This window comes from Martes martes (assembly GCF_963455335.1).
Source record: "Martes martes genome assembly, chromosome: 14".
In the NCBI taxonomy this organism is placed as follows: Eukaryota; Metazoa; Chordata; class Mammalia; order Carnivora; family Mustelidae; genus Martes; species Martes martes.
The window spans coordinates 82,636,113-82,651,340 of record NC_137902.1 but is presented as its reverse complement, the minus strand read 5'-3'; the positions used below and the strand labels follow the sequence as shown (position 1 = coordinate 82,651,340).

The following is a 15,228-nucleotide window of genomic DNA, read 5'->3' as shown; positions in this document are numbered from 1 at the left end:
GAGTCCCTGCAACTCACTACTTTTCAGGAAACAGTTCACCACAAAACCAGTCCTACATGATGAGCACTGAATAGTGTTTTATGAGTAGGTGTGTGCGGCCACACACAAAGACTAGTTCGGGCGTGAACGATGAAGAGAGATGGATGGTGGGTCCACTTACGGCCCCGGAAAACTCAGCGGACCAAACAGCTATGCCTTTAACTCATGCTCCATAGGTCAAGAACCAGCCTCCCAGGGGTTGACACAATTCACTGGTCTTGGCTGGGCTCTGGTCCTGACCCAGAAAGAAAACGAGTCTCCTCTCCAATATCCATGTTAGAGCAGGGAAGCAGTGATGCAGATAATTGAATGCATTGTTTCATATTTGATTTGATTTATATTTAATTTATTTAATTTATGCGGTATTACTTTTTGCAGTAGATTTACCTTCTTAATTATGTTTTGCTCAGGCTAATATTAACATTAGTTGCATCCCTGGGGTATACACGGAATGAAAACAACGGGGGGCAGAAAGATATGAATAATGTTCATCGTAGGCTAGTGGTTTTCAAGCTATTTTTAGCAGCACAACTCTTCCAGACAAGTTTCACTTGGAACTGCAACCCATATATAAAATCCGTGACAAGGGGGTCCACTCTGACTGAGGGTGGGTGTCCGGCGTGGGGTACCAGAGATGTCACACTGAGCCCACACACTTAGTTCCCCACCAATCACCCTATGGCCCATGAACCAGAATTCCAGGAGCAGAAATTCAAATTGAAAACCACAGAATTAGGTAAGTTAAATGTTTATTAAAAAAGAGAGAGAGAGAAAAGAGCTACACGCACTTCAATGATTAAAACTAATCCCCGTGTTTCCTTTAAGCTTGTGTATTATTGATGACAAATGGGACCTGTCTTCTCAGATCAAATACACCGACGCAGGAAAACACATACACGGTCTCCACAGATAATATTTTAACAAACAGATCAGCCCTAATTTACCCAAATTGAGTATTTTTGTGCAAAGCGGCCATCCTAGGAATAGCAGTGTAAAACATTTATTGAGCACTTACTGGGTACCAAACCCTCTTCTATATTCCTAATGTACATGAGCATTTGATAGTCTCACAACTCTGTGAGGTAGGTATTGTCATCTCTACATTTTCAGACACGAAAACTTAGTCAACGACAGTTTTAAGTAACTGCCCCAGGGTTACCCAGCTGGTAATGGGGTAAATGAGGACCCAGGCGGTCCTGCTGTCCGTTTTCCTAACCACTCACCGGTACTGCCTCTCCTGGCGGCTTTGTCCTTATTCAAAACATGCTCTCCCTGTCCAGCCTGCCTTCTAGAATCCTATTTTAGTATTACGTTAAATGTACAGTGCAATCACTATCAGTATTTGTGAAAGCCCACTATTCCTTACTCACAAACTGGTGTTTAAATCATACAACCGACATGCACCTTCAACAAACGAAGCCTTAGGAAAATCAAGACCACTGACCAGAACGTGCAGCCGAGAAAGCACATCGGGGCAGGGGGGCCTGGAGCTGGTGGGCACAAAAGGACTTGAGGGCAAAGGGGTCACCTCTGAGTTGGTTGTGTCCCTCTCCCCCGGATTCATGACGTTGGTGTCCCAATCGTGGGACCTTATTTGGCAACAGAGTCTTTCCCAAGCCGATCAGGTTATAAAGCAAAGGCATGGTGGGAAACCCTAATCCGACATGGCTGGTGACCTTATGGGAAAGGGAAATCCAGGTACAGACACACACACACATCGAGGGAAGACCACGTGAGGACACAGGGGCAGACAGCCCTCACTAAGCCAGGGAGAGGGGCTCCAGAGGAGCTAAAGCGGTCAGCGCCGCCTTGCCCTTGGACTTCGAGCTTCCAGAATGCGAGCAGCAGATTTCTGTTACTGAAGCTGCCCAGCCTGCGGCACCTTCTACACCGCCCAGCGACCCAACCCATGGGGGGAGCTTTTCAATTTTCAACTGAAACTAACATGCAATTAATCATATGTGCTATTAAGATCCTATATACTGGTACTCTAGGGTCCAACCCCCCCCAAATAAAAGTCACTTCTCCATAGCAGCAGGTGGACAAAGGACAACACGACAGCTCCTTTGTTCGCCTCAGACTCACAGACGGTTCCGTGCGCAACCCACCCACGCGGCCGACGGAGAGGCTACCACGGACATGTGCAGAATGGCAAACGCTCTTACTGGTAGCGTGGGGGCTGCGGATTCGAGGGGCGGCTCTAAGAAAAGTTTGCATAAGTGGGTGGCTCAGTCCATTAAGCGTCCAATTCAGGATTTTGGCTCAGGTCATGATCTAAGGGCTCTGAGATAGAGGCCCGCGTCGGGCTCCATGCTCAGTGCGGAGGCCGCTTGAGGTTCTCTCCTTCTCCCTCTGCCCCCCACCCCCAGCTCACACTCTGTAAGTAAACTAAATAAATAAATAAAATCCCTTAAAAAAAAAAAAAACAAAGAAAAGTTTACATAAGAATGTCTTTGATTTAAAAAACATTTTGAAATGAGTGTGGGACCCCTGGTTTCGTATAGGAGCTCACAAAGGCCCAAACTTCGGGTCAGGAACAAGAAGGGATCTCTGAAACAGCCCCGCAGTACGGCAAGAACGCTACACTGCTGTCAAAAATACCAATAATAAAACATTCAGCTTGGGGAGGGACAGACTGCTTTTCAGCACTAACGAGAAGGGAAGGTGGGGTGGAAATCAATCACGGTAACGAACCTGGTCCAGGGCCAGAAGGAGACGTGCACCAACAATACCCTCGCTTCGCCCTCACCACCACTCAGCTCAGATTCGGCTCCAGCACCCGCGGGGAAAGACGACGAGCAGCGCGGCCCACCTGCCATCCCACCTGCCATCACGTCTCTGGCCGCCCCTCCCACAAGGCCCCTTCTTCCTGGCTCTGCCCTGCCACAGAGGCCTCCTGACAGCGCCTCCAATCTGCCTTAGGGGCACAGGCCCCTCTGCCTGGGTGCTCCCCCTGCCCCTGAGACATGCACCAGGCCAGCCAACCCCCGTTCAAGTCCTTGCTCTAATCTTACCCTCTCAGGCAGCCCAGCCTGACTGCCCCGTTTAAATCTGCACGTTCATATCCTCTCCTGTTCTGTCCCCACAGTGTTCACTACCTACTAACCTACTATGTGACCAACTTGGTTATTACATATATTGTTTTCTTCTGCCTCCTCCCCCCAGACAGAAAGCTGTCAATGGCAATGATCATTCATGGAGAAGTTGCCAGCACATAGTAGGTACTTAATTAATATTTGTTTCTTGTCTTCTTCCTAAAGAATACAGTAGTCCCTGCCTCATTTGTAGTTCACTTTCCATGGTTCCACGGTGTCAGTTACCCGCAGTCAACCAGTCTGGAAGCAGATGATGTCCCGAGCTGTCATCAGAAAGTCAGTTGTCACCTAACGCTATGTCATATGCCTCCCTCATTCACCTCACTTCATCTCATCCCGTGGGCGTTTATCCTCTCACATCATCCCAAGAAGGGTGAGTGTGGTGCCATGAGATTTTTTGAGAGAGAGAGACCATATTCATGTAACTTTTATTATAATACGTTGTTATAATCGTTCTATTTTATCATTAGTTATTGTTGCTAATCTCTTACTGTGCCTAATTCCTAACTCGAACTTTATACTGAGTGTATTTATGGAAGAGCACAGTATAGGTGAGGCTTGGTACTTACTCCCTGTGGTCTCAGGTGTCCACTGCAAGTCTTGGAACATTCCTCATGGATAAGAGGGACCTGCTTTAGGTGAAGCATGGTGCCTCACCTCTATCGGAGGCACGCTCAAACCACAGGATGGTGGGAGGCACCGTCTCTGTCCCCACCTCCCACTACTGTCCCAGCACCAGTGAAAATTAAAGGCCATGACTGCTCTTGACCATCTTGCTGTAGGCGGAGTTTTAGATGAGGAAGAAGAGATTAAAAACTTTGAGTCTACTCAGTAAGATCTCCACTCCTCTTCCTAAGTCCCATCTCTTAGAACTCTGGCTCTCTTTGACATCTCTTTTGGCTGGCTTCTCTTTATAGACTCTTTATTGGCTGAATTGTATTCCCCCAAAGTTTGTCCTAACCACCTCACACCCTGCATCTCAGAATGGGACTGATTTGCAAATAGGGTCATTGCAAATGTAGTTAGTTAGGAAGAGCCTATAAAGGTGGGCCCTACTCCAACATAACTGGTGTCTTTATAAAAGGAAAATTTTGATTCAGAAACACACATAAAAGGAGGGAGACAGTGCGAAGGGACACAGGGAGAAGATTGTCACCTATAAGCCAAGGAGGAAAGACTTGGAACAGATCATCTCCTTCAAGGTCTTCAGAGGGGCCAGCCCTGCCCCTACCTTGATCTTGGACACCTAAACATGACAAATGTCTGTATTTAAGCCACGCACCCGCAGTACCTCGTTACGGCAGCCCTAACAAACTAATGCAGACTGCATGGGGAGGGGGAGCCAGAAGGTCAGAAGTAAAGACCAGGACTGTGCAAAGGGCACCCACAGGTTTCAGCCTGGAGCCTGTCTCCAGCCAGTGAGAATGAGTCCTCACTGCTGCCAAACGGCCAAGGCCAGAGGGTCACTCTGTAAGATCCGGAGTGACAGTGCTTAGAGTATCTTGCTAATCTTCCTCAATGACCTACCACTGCATTAGGTATCTATTTATTTGAAGACCCCTACACCCCAGTCAAATAGCAACCGACCACTAGTCATTCCCTATTTCTCCAGACTCAGAGAAGCATAACTCAAAATCTTCATAAGAAACTTGACTCTGTATCCTCTCTTAGTAATTCTTTCAACAGTTCCCATAGGTCCAGGGCCCTCTGATGTCCTATCCTCTCTACTCTTGGAGTGAAGCATCCACCGGGCCAAAGACACATGCTCATCCCGATCTGGACCAGGCCCACGACAAGACTGCCTTCCCAAAGAGACAAGAGATTGCTTCTGGACAGGGCTCCTCGCCAGGTGTTCCCCTCCAGGGTGGAACTCCCTGCAGTGGACATGCCTACAGGCCCGAGCACTGGTCAAACAGTAGCTACTCTGAAGGTGTAGATATTTCTTGGACATGCAGGCCAGGTGTCCACATGGAAAGCCCATCAGAATCCCAGGGCAGGAAGGACAGATGCCAGGGTGGGAAGACAAGGTCAGGCAGGGATTCCACTCCCTCTGGGCCACAGATGTCAGGTGGGCCTGAGCTGACTCCTTTGTGTTCGTGTCCTAGAGAAACTATCTCTCGCTCTATGTGATCTTCCTTCATCCTTTATGCTTCCTTCTGCCACCACCACCCTTGGCGCCAGCCCTGGCCCAGCACATTAGTCCACACCCAGGATGCCAACCACACACCTGCCCCAAAGACGAGCCTTTGAAGAACAAATTGAGTCCCTGCTCTCATCTGACCTTTGCTGAACACGAGAATATTAATGACTCTGAGATTCCACCACCCCAGCAACTGTCTGCAAGACTCTGAACAAGTCACTTCTCTCTGGAGCTCTATTTCCTGACCCACAAAGTGAGGCAGTTGAGCCAAGTTATTTCTAAGAAACTTAAAATCCTACCATCCAAAGTTCTTTTACTATTCTGCCATTCGAGATTCTCTTGCCAATATTATTTTATCTGCAGAGAGCTAGAGAGGCTAAAAGACACATAGGTTATATAAAGTGCCAGGTGATGTTGGTGATAGAAGCAGAAATAGAAGCCAGAAATCTGTCATTCTTCTAAGCAAGGCACAATTTTTCATCCCTCAGAACAGAGTTGTGCAGAAAGTCTACTGTCTATTGGCAGCTGCCTGACCATCTCCTACCTGTGTATATGTGGCCTGATGCTCGAGTCCCACTTTAGCAAAAAGCTCTGAAAAAGGAGGAGGAATATCAATTTCATCTCCAAACAATCTTCTCCCTGCTCCTCTGTCTCTCTCCCCATTTGTAGTTCCATCCCGTGTCTTGTTTAGTAAAAATAAGTTTAAGAATGAGAGATTGCCAGGGCGCCTGTGTGGCTCAGTGGTTAAGCCTCTGCCTTCAGCTCAGGTCACGATCCCAGGGTCCTGGGATCGAGTCCCACATCGGGCTCTCTGCTCGGCAGGAGAGCTCTCTGAGAGCAGAGAGCTCTCTGCTCTCTGCCTGCCTCTGCCTACTTATGATCTCTGTCAAGTAAATAAATAAAAAATCTAAAAAAAAAAAAAAAAAGAATGAGAGATTGCCGTTGAAGCAAGTTAGAAAGGACATAATGGGCAAAATGACAGCCACCCTGGCACAGGTATTACTTGGCTCTTGAATTAAAAAAAAAAAATACAGGAATCCGTTGACATTAACAACCTTGCCAATTATGCTTAGTCCTGTAACCTTCGGTCAGGGGCAAGTGGTTAAGAAAATGACAGCAAAAGTGAAATAAGTCAGAGAAAGACAATTATCATATGATCTCTCTGATATGAGGAATTTGAGAGGCAGGGCAGGGGGGTCGTGGGGGGCAGGCAGGGAAAAAAATGAAACAAGATGGGATCAGGAGGGAGATAAACCACAAGAGACTCTTAATCTCAGGAAAGAAATTGAGGGCTACTGGAGGGTAGGGGGGAGGGATGGGGTGGCTGTGTGATGGACACTGGGGAGGGTATGTGCTATGGTGAGTGCTGTGAATTGTGTAAGACTGAGGATTCACAGACCTGTACCCCTGGGCCTAATAATACATTATATGTTAATAAAATTGACAGCAAAAATAGCTTCAGGAAACACAGGATTTCATCTTCTTGGCCTTTTTCCTTCTTTGGACCCTTCTTGGCACACAGATGACAATGTCACATGCCACCGGTGGGACATGCACAGGGCACAGACAACAAAAATGCCAAGAACACCTCCGGACTTCGGATGATCTCTCGAGGAGACACAATAGGGCACAAAGACTCATCAGGGGCAAGCCGTTCTATATGGCCGGAAAAGTTCTCGAGCTGACTACCTGAGACATTGGCTCTTGGGGAAGTCTGCATAGTGCAATGGGGAGAGATTTGTACCAAAAACCCAGAGCCCTGGCACCCCGTGGCCATCCTTGCCACGAGCGTGATGCAGTGTCTGCTCATGTAACAGACACTCATATTCATCCTGGGGATCTTGGGTGGAATGATGTAAAAAAAAGGCTTTTAATAAAGCATTCATACAAATAACCATGACTGTATCAGAATGAGAAAGTAGTTTTGAGTAATCTGACAGAAACCAAGCACATGGGTTTTTAACTAGGGTAAATATAGGTGATGATTCCCTCTCTGCCCCAAGCCACAGAGATTAAATGAAAGAAATAGGGGGAAATAGGCCAGAGAAATACTCAGACTTTCAGCCCTTTGATTTATTCTCTGGATACGGATGGATCACATTAGTGACTCATCTCCTTACTGAGGCTTTCTCTGAATTTCAGGGATCCTGTGTCTGAACTCTGACTAAAATACTACATTCAGCTACTCCAGAGTTTGGTGGTGAAGTCCTACTCCTCCAACTAACTCAGCACACTGAGATTGAGATGTCACATTTTGGAAGACTATGAATTCCTCTTAATAAAATACATCCACTGGCCTGTATAAGTACTCCCAAAGGGGATAGCGGAAAGAGAACGAGTGAGAGTGTGTGAGGATTTCCAGCTTCCTAGGAAAGACTTCCTGTGGTCGGGGCACTGATGTGGGAATGTGGGGCAGAGGGAGTGAGTTCTAGTACCGAATGGACTGGATGTGCAGTCTTCCAAACTTGATACGGATAAGACAGAGCGCACGTGCACGCACACGCACGTGCCCACACACATACACCATCACCCTGCTGTCTCTTGCCAGTTCCCACCCCCACTGGGAGACTGCCTGACATCACATACCTTGCCTCTGAGGCCAGCTCTATTAAAAATCACAGCTTTATTTTCAACTGATTAACTTGGTATTTGGCTTGCCCAAATATTCCAAGTGTTAATTCCAGCAGACATCTCAGTGTCTCTCAAACCATCTTACTCCAAACTGTAACTGTAATTCATATGCCCGAAGCGTTCAACTTGCAGGCATTTGTCTGTGAGGGATTTTAAGCTGTCCGATGAAGAGGAAATGAGAGTAAGAGTCAAAAGTATCAACAGCCTCACGTTCAGATCGTAAGTACTCTGCTCTCTACCCTTTCCTTGCAAGTTTTTCAGGGATACGTATCCACATACAATGGGGAAACAAATTCCTGGCCTCTTCTTTTTCAAAGACTGGTAACCAAGTGGGCTCCAGATTTTCAACTACTATTATAACCCAGATGTATTTAAGTATTCAAAAAGATTTCAATTCTGGGCTATAGAGCTTTTCTCCACCGAACTCCTGTGAGTCTAATCCCTAAAACCCTACAATCTGACCCGAGGGGAAAATGAGGCTGCCTTTAGGTATTACTCTGTTAAGTGATCCAAAGGCAATTTCAGATTTCCATGTCAATCACTAATTCTATTTAATAATAAGTAATATCCCGCTAGCCCAGAATATTTTAAAGAACTACCCTGAACTGCTTGCATTTCCTCTTAATAATCCAGTATTTTTTAAATGTATGTTATTGTCCTAAATGTATAAACATGTATACTTTCCATAACTATGAGGTTTGCCCAAAAGGTTATACTTTCTGCTTTGGGTCTATGATGCTTTTCTGAGTCATCTTTAATTATTTATTATCTGCTTAAGAACAAGTACAGCAAAACCTACACAAACAGTTTAAACCTTACATTTCTCTCAGGCTCTTTCAAAACCTGCTGACAAAGCAACAGTTCAGTAGGATTCTTGAAGCTGGAGAATATTATATATTGCATTTCCTAAAATGCTTCAGTGAGTAAACTAAAGATTTACACATTTTGCTGGAGAAAGACTGCAAAAATAGACCAAAGCTGAACAAAATGAATGAACAGCGGGGGGGGGGGGAATCTAGTTGTCTACACAAGTAACTGAATAAAAAAATCAAACACCAACATCAATACAACTCAAAGAGGAAGCTGAAGAAATTTGCCCAAAAGGGTGTACCAAATAGCAATGATATGTCAGCCAAGATGAACAAATTAAGAAAAATGTCCCCAGTGTATACGGCACAGCACCCTTCCCACCCCCGCAAGCATCGACGGAAACCTGAAGGTTCTGGCTCGGTCATCCCAGCAGCCTAGGAATCAGCACAAGATGATTGATAATCACCCTTTAGAGGCGTGGGACAGAAGTGTTCTTAACTAACTAAATTCCCACTGAGCAATGAACTGGCATTTCCAGCCTGGGGACAGTCCCTGCAGTCACTTGAAAAGGTTCTGTCCAAGCAGAACTGAATTACCTTTCCCTGGAGGAGCTCTCAACCTCTGGCTCAAGGTCTGGAGAAGAGTCTAGTGGTTTTCAATGAACACTGAAGAGTTAGAGCCGGGAATAGGGACACACAACCTACAAACAGGGAAACGTTCTTGGAACCCGTCAGGGAGAAGAGAATTTGGTGACAAGGAATAGAAGAATGTAGAAGACACCCAAATGATGCAGCACTGAGGTACGGAACGGTTCTCAAGGTGATAATTATGGACAGTAAAAAACTGAAACTGACTAGAGGAACAACTTTTAAAATAAGCCACATGCATTCACGGGTGCCGAGAATTGCTCACAGCCGCAGTCTTAGAGGAGCTGGCTGCAGTCAGTTTAAGATGATTATGTCCCATCGTGAAGAAAGCCTGGGGCTCTAGCTGAAAACAGTTCATCCGATCCCCAAATTATAAAAGAGGAATGGGTGAGTCTACAAATTACAAGCCTTCCAAGAAGAACCTACCTAAAGGATCACAGACCCAAGTTGGAAACTCCTTGAAGGAAACAAAACACAGAGAATTTGGAGATCATAGTAAACTCAATCTAGCACAAAATGACATTTTTTTTTTAAATCGGGAAGGAAGGGGAGGGTCCTTCATTAGCACTGCCTCGCTGAGAGAAGACAGGACTTGAGCGCCATGCCCCGCGGATGGTCACGGTCTGCCCAGAGACCTTGGCTGGGGAATGCATCTGGTGGCTATCAGGAATGGAATGACTGTGTTTTCAAGCAATGTCTTTTAACTGATTTCACAAAATCTGAAAGTGCAAAGTGTTCCAGATCTGGAAGGAACCTTCAACATCGTCTGGCCCAACCTTTTGTTTTATAAGCCAGACCTCCAGTCCCCACAGCGCCAGGCCTGGCTTTCTTGCCATCTCCCCTTCCTCCTACATCCTTTCTTCGGAATTCCCCCTACACACCTGTCTGACCCGAAGCAGCTGGCTGCCTGGGTATAGAGTCCTGTTTGCTCTGAGCCCTGTCAGGTGACCCCAGGGGATCTGTGGGGCACAGAGACAACCATCGCTGGCCTGGAATGACACCCATTCTCTTCTGCTTGGACCCAAAGACCCCTGCCCTGACTAGAGGAACTTCTTTCCATTCCCTGCCTGGGCATTGGGTTTGAAGTCCTAGTCTCTCCTGGGCCGTCAGCCTTAACCATCTCTCCCCCCGCACGGACACCCCCAGATCAAAAATTGGCCAAAGATGTCAGAACACCACTGCTGTGTGACTTGGGGCCCTCAGCAGCCTCATCTGCAAAATGGGCATAAAACCAATATATGTCCAGGATAACTCATAGGATGATGGTGAGCAAAATTAAGCAATTTAAACAATAGGAAGGTTAAAATTAATATGTGGTTGTTAATACAAATCTCAGTAAGAAAGAAAGCCATGATCAACGTGAGACTTGGGAGGCACACCTGCCGAGCGGTCCCCAGGACCGCGGACAGGCCTAACAAGGGGCTCTGCCTAACACGGCTGCAGGCACACATAGACCTGCGCATGGGGACACACAGCTGCCTCTCTGCACAGACTGATGTGAGGGCCCGTATCCCGATGCAGACCTCGCTGCGTTCATTCACGGTGCCCCCTCACTTCGTAAGATATGGATCTGAGGGCAGAGTGGGACTCCTGAGTTTGCTCCAGTCAATGGCGAACTGCTGAATTTCATTATTTCACCTCTGTCTTGAAGGGAGCCGTGGTATCGGCCTGGGCTGCTCCCTGTGGGCTGAAGACACCTGTGACGGGCACGGCTGAGCTCCTGAACAGTCCGTCGCACTCCCTGGGGTGCCCCCAGCCGTACGCAGTGGGGAGCAAGGAGCAGCCCCGGCTGGCTGCCCGTGCTGCTCGGTCGTGCTGAGAGCAGTCCCGGACGCAGTGCAGCCAGCCTCCCTGTAACCTTGGGTGGGTTTCACAGTTTGTGCCAACGGTTTGTAAAGCGATGTGACACGTCCCTTCCAAATGCACATTTCCCGTGAGGCATGAAAGATTCCAAGAGCTGAGGGATGCCGAGGTCAACCACAGGCTAATGATACGAGCCCATCACTGGCGTCTGAAGAATGTTACGGAGGACCGTCCGCAGCCCCCATCTCTGTTGTCACGACCGGGATTACGCCCGTCTCACTTCACAGTTGGCCACGTGCTGCTGGACAGGGTCCAGCCCGGCCGGCCCCTGGTGTTCAGAGGGCGGGGAAGCCGAGCCAACAGCACTGGAGAGGGATGAGCTGCGAGTCACACCCTCCTCGATTGATGACATGTAGATGGAAACTCACACCCCACAAGCAGGGATGTGGCCCAAAGAAAACCCCAGAACCCATCACACCCTTCCTCTCTGTGTCCCATCCTTCCCCCCACCCCTCACACCCAGTCCCATTACCGGAGCGGAGTCAGTATGGGATGGAATGAGAAGATTGGGTTAATGTGGAGGGAGGATCACGCTCACTGGATAAAAGCATCCATCCAGACCTCTCCCGTTACAAGAAAATTTGCGAGAGGAAACAAGGAGTTTGTTTTAAGGCTGAAGGACTGGGATCCCAGGGATAAAGGAAATTCGAATGAATACATCTTTCCAGTGGCCCCTGTCCTTTCTATGTCCCTGCCCTGTCAGCTCCCACACTGTGGAGTTCCAAAAATGGTCTCTTGGTCATTGGAAGAAAACCATTTCTGTTGGCTCTGTCAAGGGCAGCTATGAGATCTCTGAACAGGCAGCTCTTCATTCCATCCTGCTAAGATAATTGATCCAAAACAGACATCAGAAAATTCAAACTGCTCCTTTGGTTTCTACTATCATGTCCAAATAAAAAGCCATTGGCTCTCTCCAGCCCAGCGTACCACCTCGTGCCTCCAGCCACTCTCCAACACCCACCAGATGATTTCCAGCGAGCTACGGTCAGAAATGATGGTGCCGTGTAAGCACAGAAAGTCTCCACCAGTGATCTGCTGAGAGGTGCCGAGTGCTATTAGGAAGTTCCTTTTCAAACTGAAGAGTTTATCCAGGGAAAGAGGCATATCCTTCCCTTTGAACGTGCACACTACCAAGTTGAGTAAATCAGAAACACCTTCTCCTGAGACAGCACCCTGAGCTTAGAGCTGGTCTCTAGGAAGAATCTTTACGGGTGACGATGATAATATTCATGATGCTGAGTGGTCTGTTTCTCCACGTATTTGTAACAACACCGGTCTCTACAACCTCTCTTCATAAGGCTTCCAGATTTGCCAATTTCATTATTTGTCAGAATCTCTCCACCCAGCCTAAGAAGAAAACCACTCCTGCAAACAACAAAGGTGTGTCTTCCTTCTTAAACGGAAAGCCCACATAATAATAGTGATTTTTCCAGCTCATATTCATGGTCAGGAACGGCATGAAGCCCCATCTCCCTAGGGTAGAAGAAAGGCAGCGGAGCTGTCAAAGCCTGCACCTACACACCCCAAACTTCCCCAAAGCCGGGAGGTGCCTGCCTGCATCCCTGAGTAAATAAAGGAGATGCCAACGGCCACCTGTTGCGGGGTCACTCGGATTGTGAGATGTCCCGGGGTGGTGACTCTCTCAGCAATACAAGACTCCGCTCCGTGCTGTTAGTGCTCTGCTCACCCTAACATCCCCAGCTGAGAACGTCGGCAGGATAACAGACTGGAGGTGAGAGGATCCAAGTTCAAGGGCCCTGCTCCCTCAGCCTACCACACCGCGGAGATCCTTGATTTAGACTAAGAGAAAAACTTCCTCGGATCTCCCGAAAGAAACTACTTTCTGTGAGTTCAGACCCAAAGGCAGCTGTGGATGCATACGAGAAGGCCTCTTCGTAGCTGCTTCGCCAGGAAACCTTCCTGAGTTTTTGTCTCCTCCTCTGTAAGACGCGGACGAGGAGACCGGCCCGCCTGCCGCCCCGGGCTGCTCCGAATGCCATGAGCTGGTGTATGAGAAAGCCTGGCTTCTCCGCAGAGCCCAGGGCCCACCTGCAGGGGTACTGCCCAGGAATCCTGTTCAAAACCCAGAGGATTTGTGAAACACTACAGTGGATTCTACGTTAAGCATGCCCTAGCTTTTCCCCCAGCAAAGAGCCGTCACCTGGAGCGAGAGACGAGAGGCGTGGAACAGATCTCTGTGTGGTGAAAAGCAGAAGGAAAAATAAGTAGAACACATCTGGATGGCAGGACGCAAAAGGGATCGTTTTAAGCCTCAAATGTAAATACACGTATCTGTAAACATAATAATAAAGTCACGTGTATGTTTCATCTTAGGTATTCCACGCCGTACGTATATAAAAATACAATACACGTTACACGGGCATGTGTATAATCCTGTATGACAAAGTCTGCGAGGCACAGCCTATGTACCTCTGTACGTGTGGGTACCTGGGTAGCTGGGTGCATGGGTGCGTGGGTGCGAGGGTGCGAGGGTGCATGTGTGCATGGGTGCATGGATGTGAGGATGTGAGGGTGTGAGGGTGCGAGGGTGCGAGGGTGCATGGGTGCGTGGGTGCATGGATGCGAGGGTGTGAGGGTGCGAGGGTGCGTGGGTGCACATACAGCCATAGAATGACTTCCACGGGCCAGCCCAGGACGCAGGAGTGGGAAGGAGCCTCAGAGGCAGAGGCAACAGTATAAGGACACGTCATAAGGCACTGCAGGAGGGCACAAGTCATATCCAACGGTCAGTTTCCTCGGCTGAAATCTGGCAACAATCCAGATCTCTTCTCCTTCCCCCGGGCATGAGCCACGGGATTAGATCGAGGTCAGGGCTAGAGGGGCATGGGAGGAAGTCCTAAGCACCTCCTTAGCCCAGCCTCCATCCGTGGCTTGCTTTTCATGGCTGGATAGGACGTGCTACGTGGCTAAGAGGGGACATATTCACTCAGTGGTCTAAGACACATCAGGACAGGCAGTCTGGAGGCCTCAGGAGACTGGAATCCCATGAGAAAAATGACAGGCAGCAAGCAGAGCAAAGTACTTACTACCAGCCTGGGATTTGTGTGTGTATATATATATATATATATATATATATATATATATATATGTATATTTATGTATATTAACCGCTGATCCACGTAACAGCCCTATTAGCATCATTCCCTCCCCCACATAATAAGTAGTTCCCAGCTGTTCTGTGGTTGAGTGAGGACTCGCCCCCGAGCAAATCAGGTGGCAGAGCCCACGTCCACAACCACTGCAGGTGGGAAGTGTTGTGAAGTACTGTCTTCGGCACATAACGAAGCAGAACGTGAATCCCTCCCACAGTCCCTACGACCCATCTGCGTGTTCATTCTGTCACTCCACAGCTTTTTAGCTAACGTGCACACATGTGTTCTGTCTTTCACCCAAGTAGGACCATGAGCTCCCGGAGAGCAAGACACAGAAGTGTTTCCTGTGGATATTCCACAACACAGAGCATCGGGGAGCTTCTCACTCCGCAGTCAGTAGGTAAGAAACTAGGCTGAGAAGTAACGAACGGGCATTTAAGTATCAATTTTGCCTCTTATTGGGACGGTGGGCAAATTACGAACCTTCTTGAACTTTCTTTTCCTCATCTATAAGATAAATATAAGAGAAGCAACTCATAAGGCTTAGCGCAGTGCCTGGCAAAGAGCAAGCACTCAAAAAATGCACGCTATTCTTAATAATCGTTCACTCTTCCTGATGGAAACACGGTGACTGAGTACCCCCTCGATGGCTCAGCCCCCCCATCCGTGAGAGGTGGTTCCCCTGTCCCCAGACGGTGGTCCTCAGCAAGGCTGGCGTCAGAAACTCTAGCCGATGGAGCTGCAATAGATCTCAAAGGGAGAGAAGGTGCCCCTGGTCGGGGGGGGTGGGGACTGGAAATGGGGGGATGCATAGCAGAATGGAGAGCTGTACTGGCATTGAGTAGGCTGGGTGGCCAGGGTGTAATATATCTCCCAACGCTCAGGACTGC

General features: G+C 48.1%; 1 protein-coding gene across 1 annotated transcript in view; it reads right to left on the bottom strand.

Moving 5' to 3' along the window:
• DISC1 (DISC1 scaffold protein) overlaps positions 1 to 15,228 on the bottom strand; it is a gene marked incomplete at its 5' end in the record, with an annotated part of 362,504 nt that overhangs the window by 216,564 nt on the left and 130,712 nt on the right. The window lies entirely within an intron of this gene.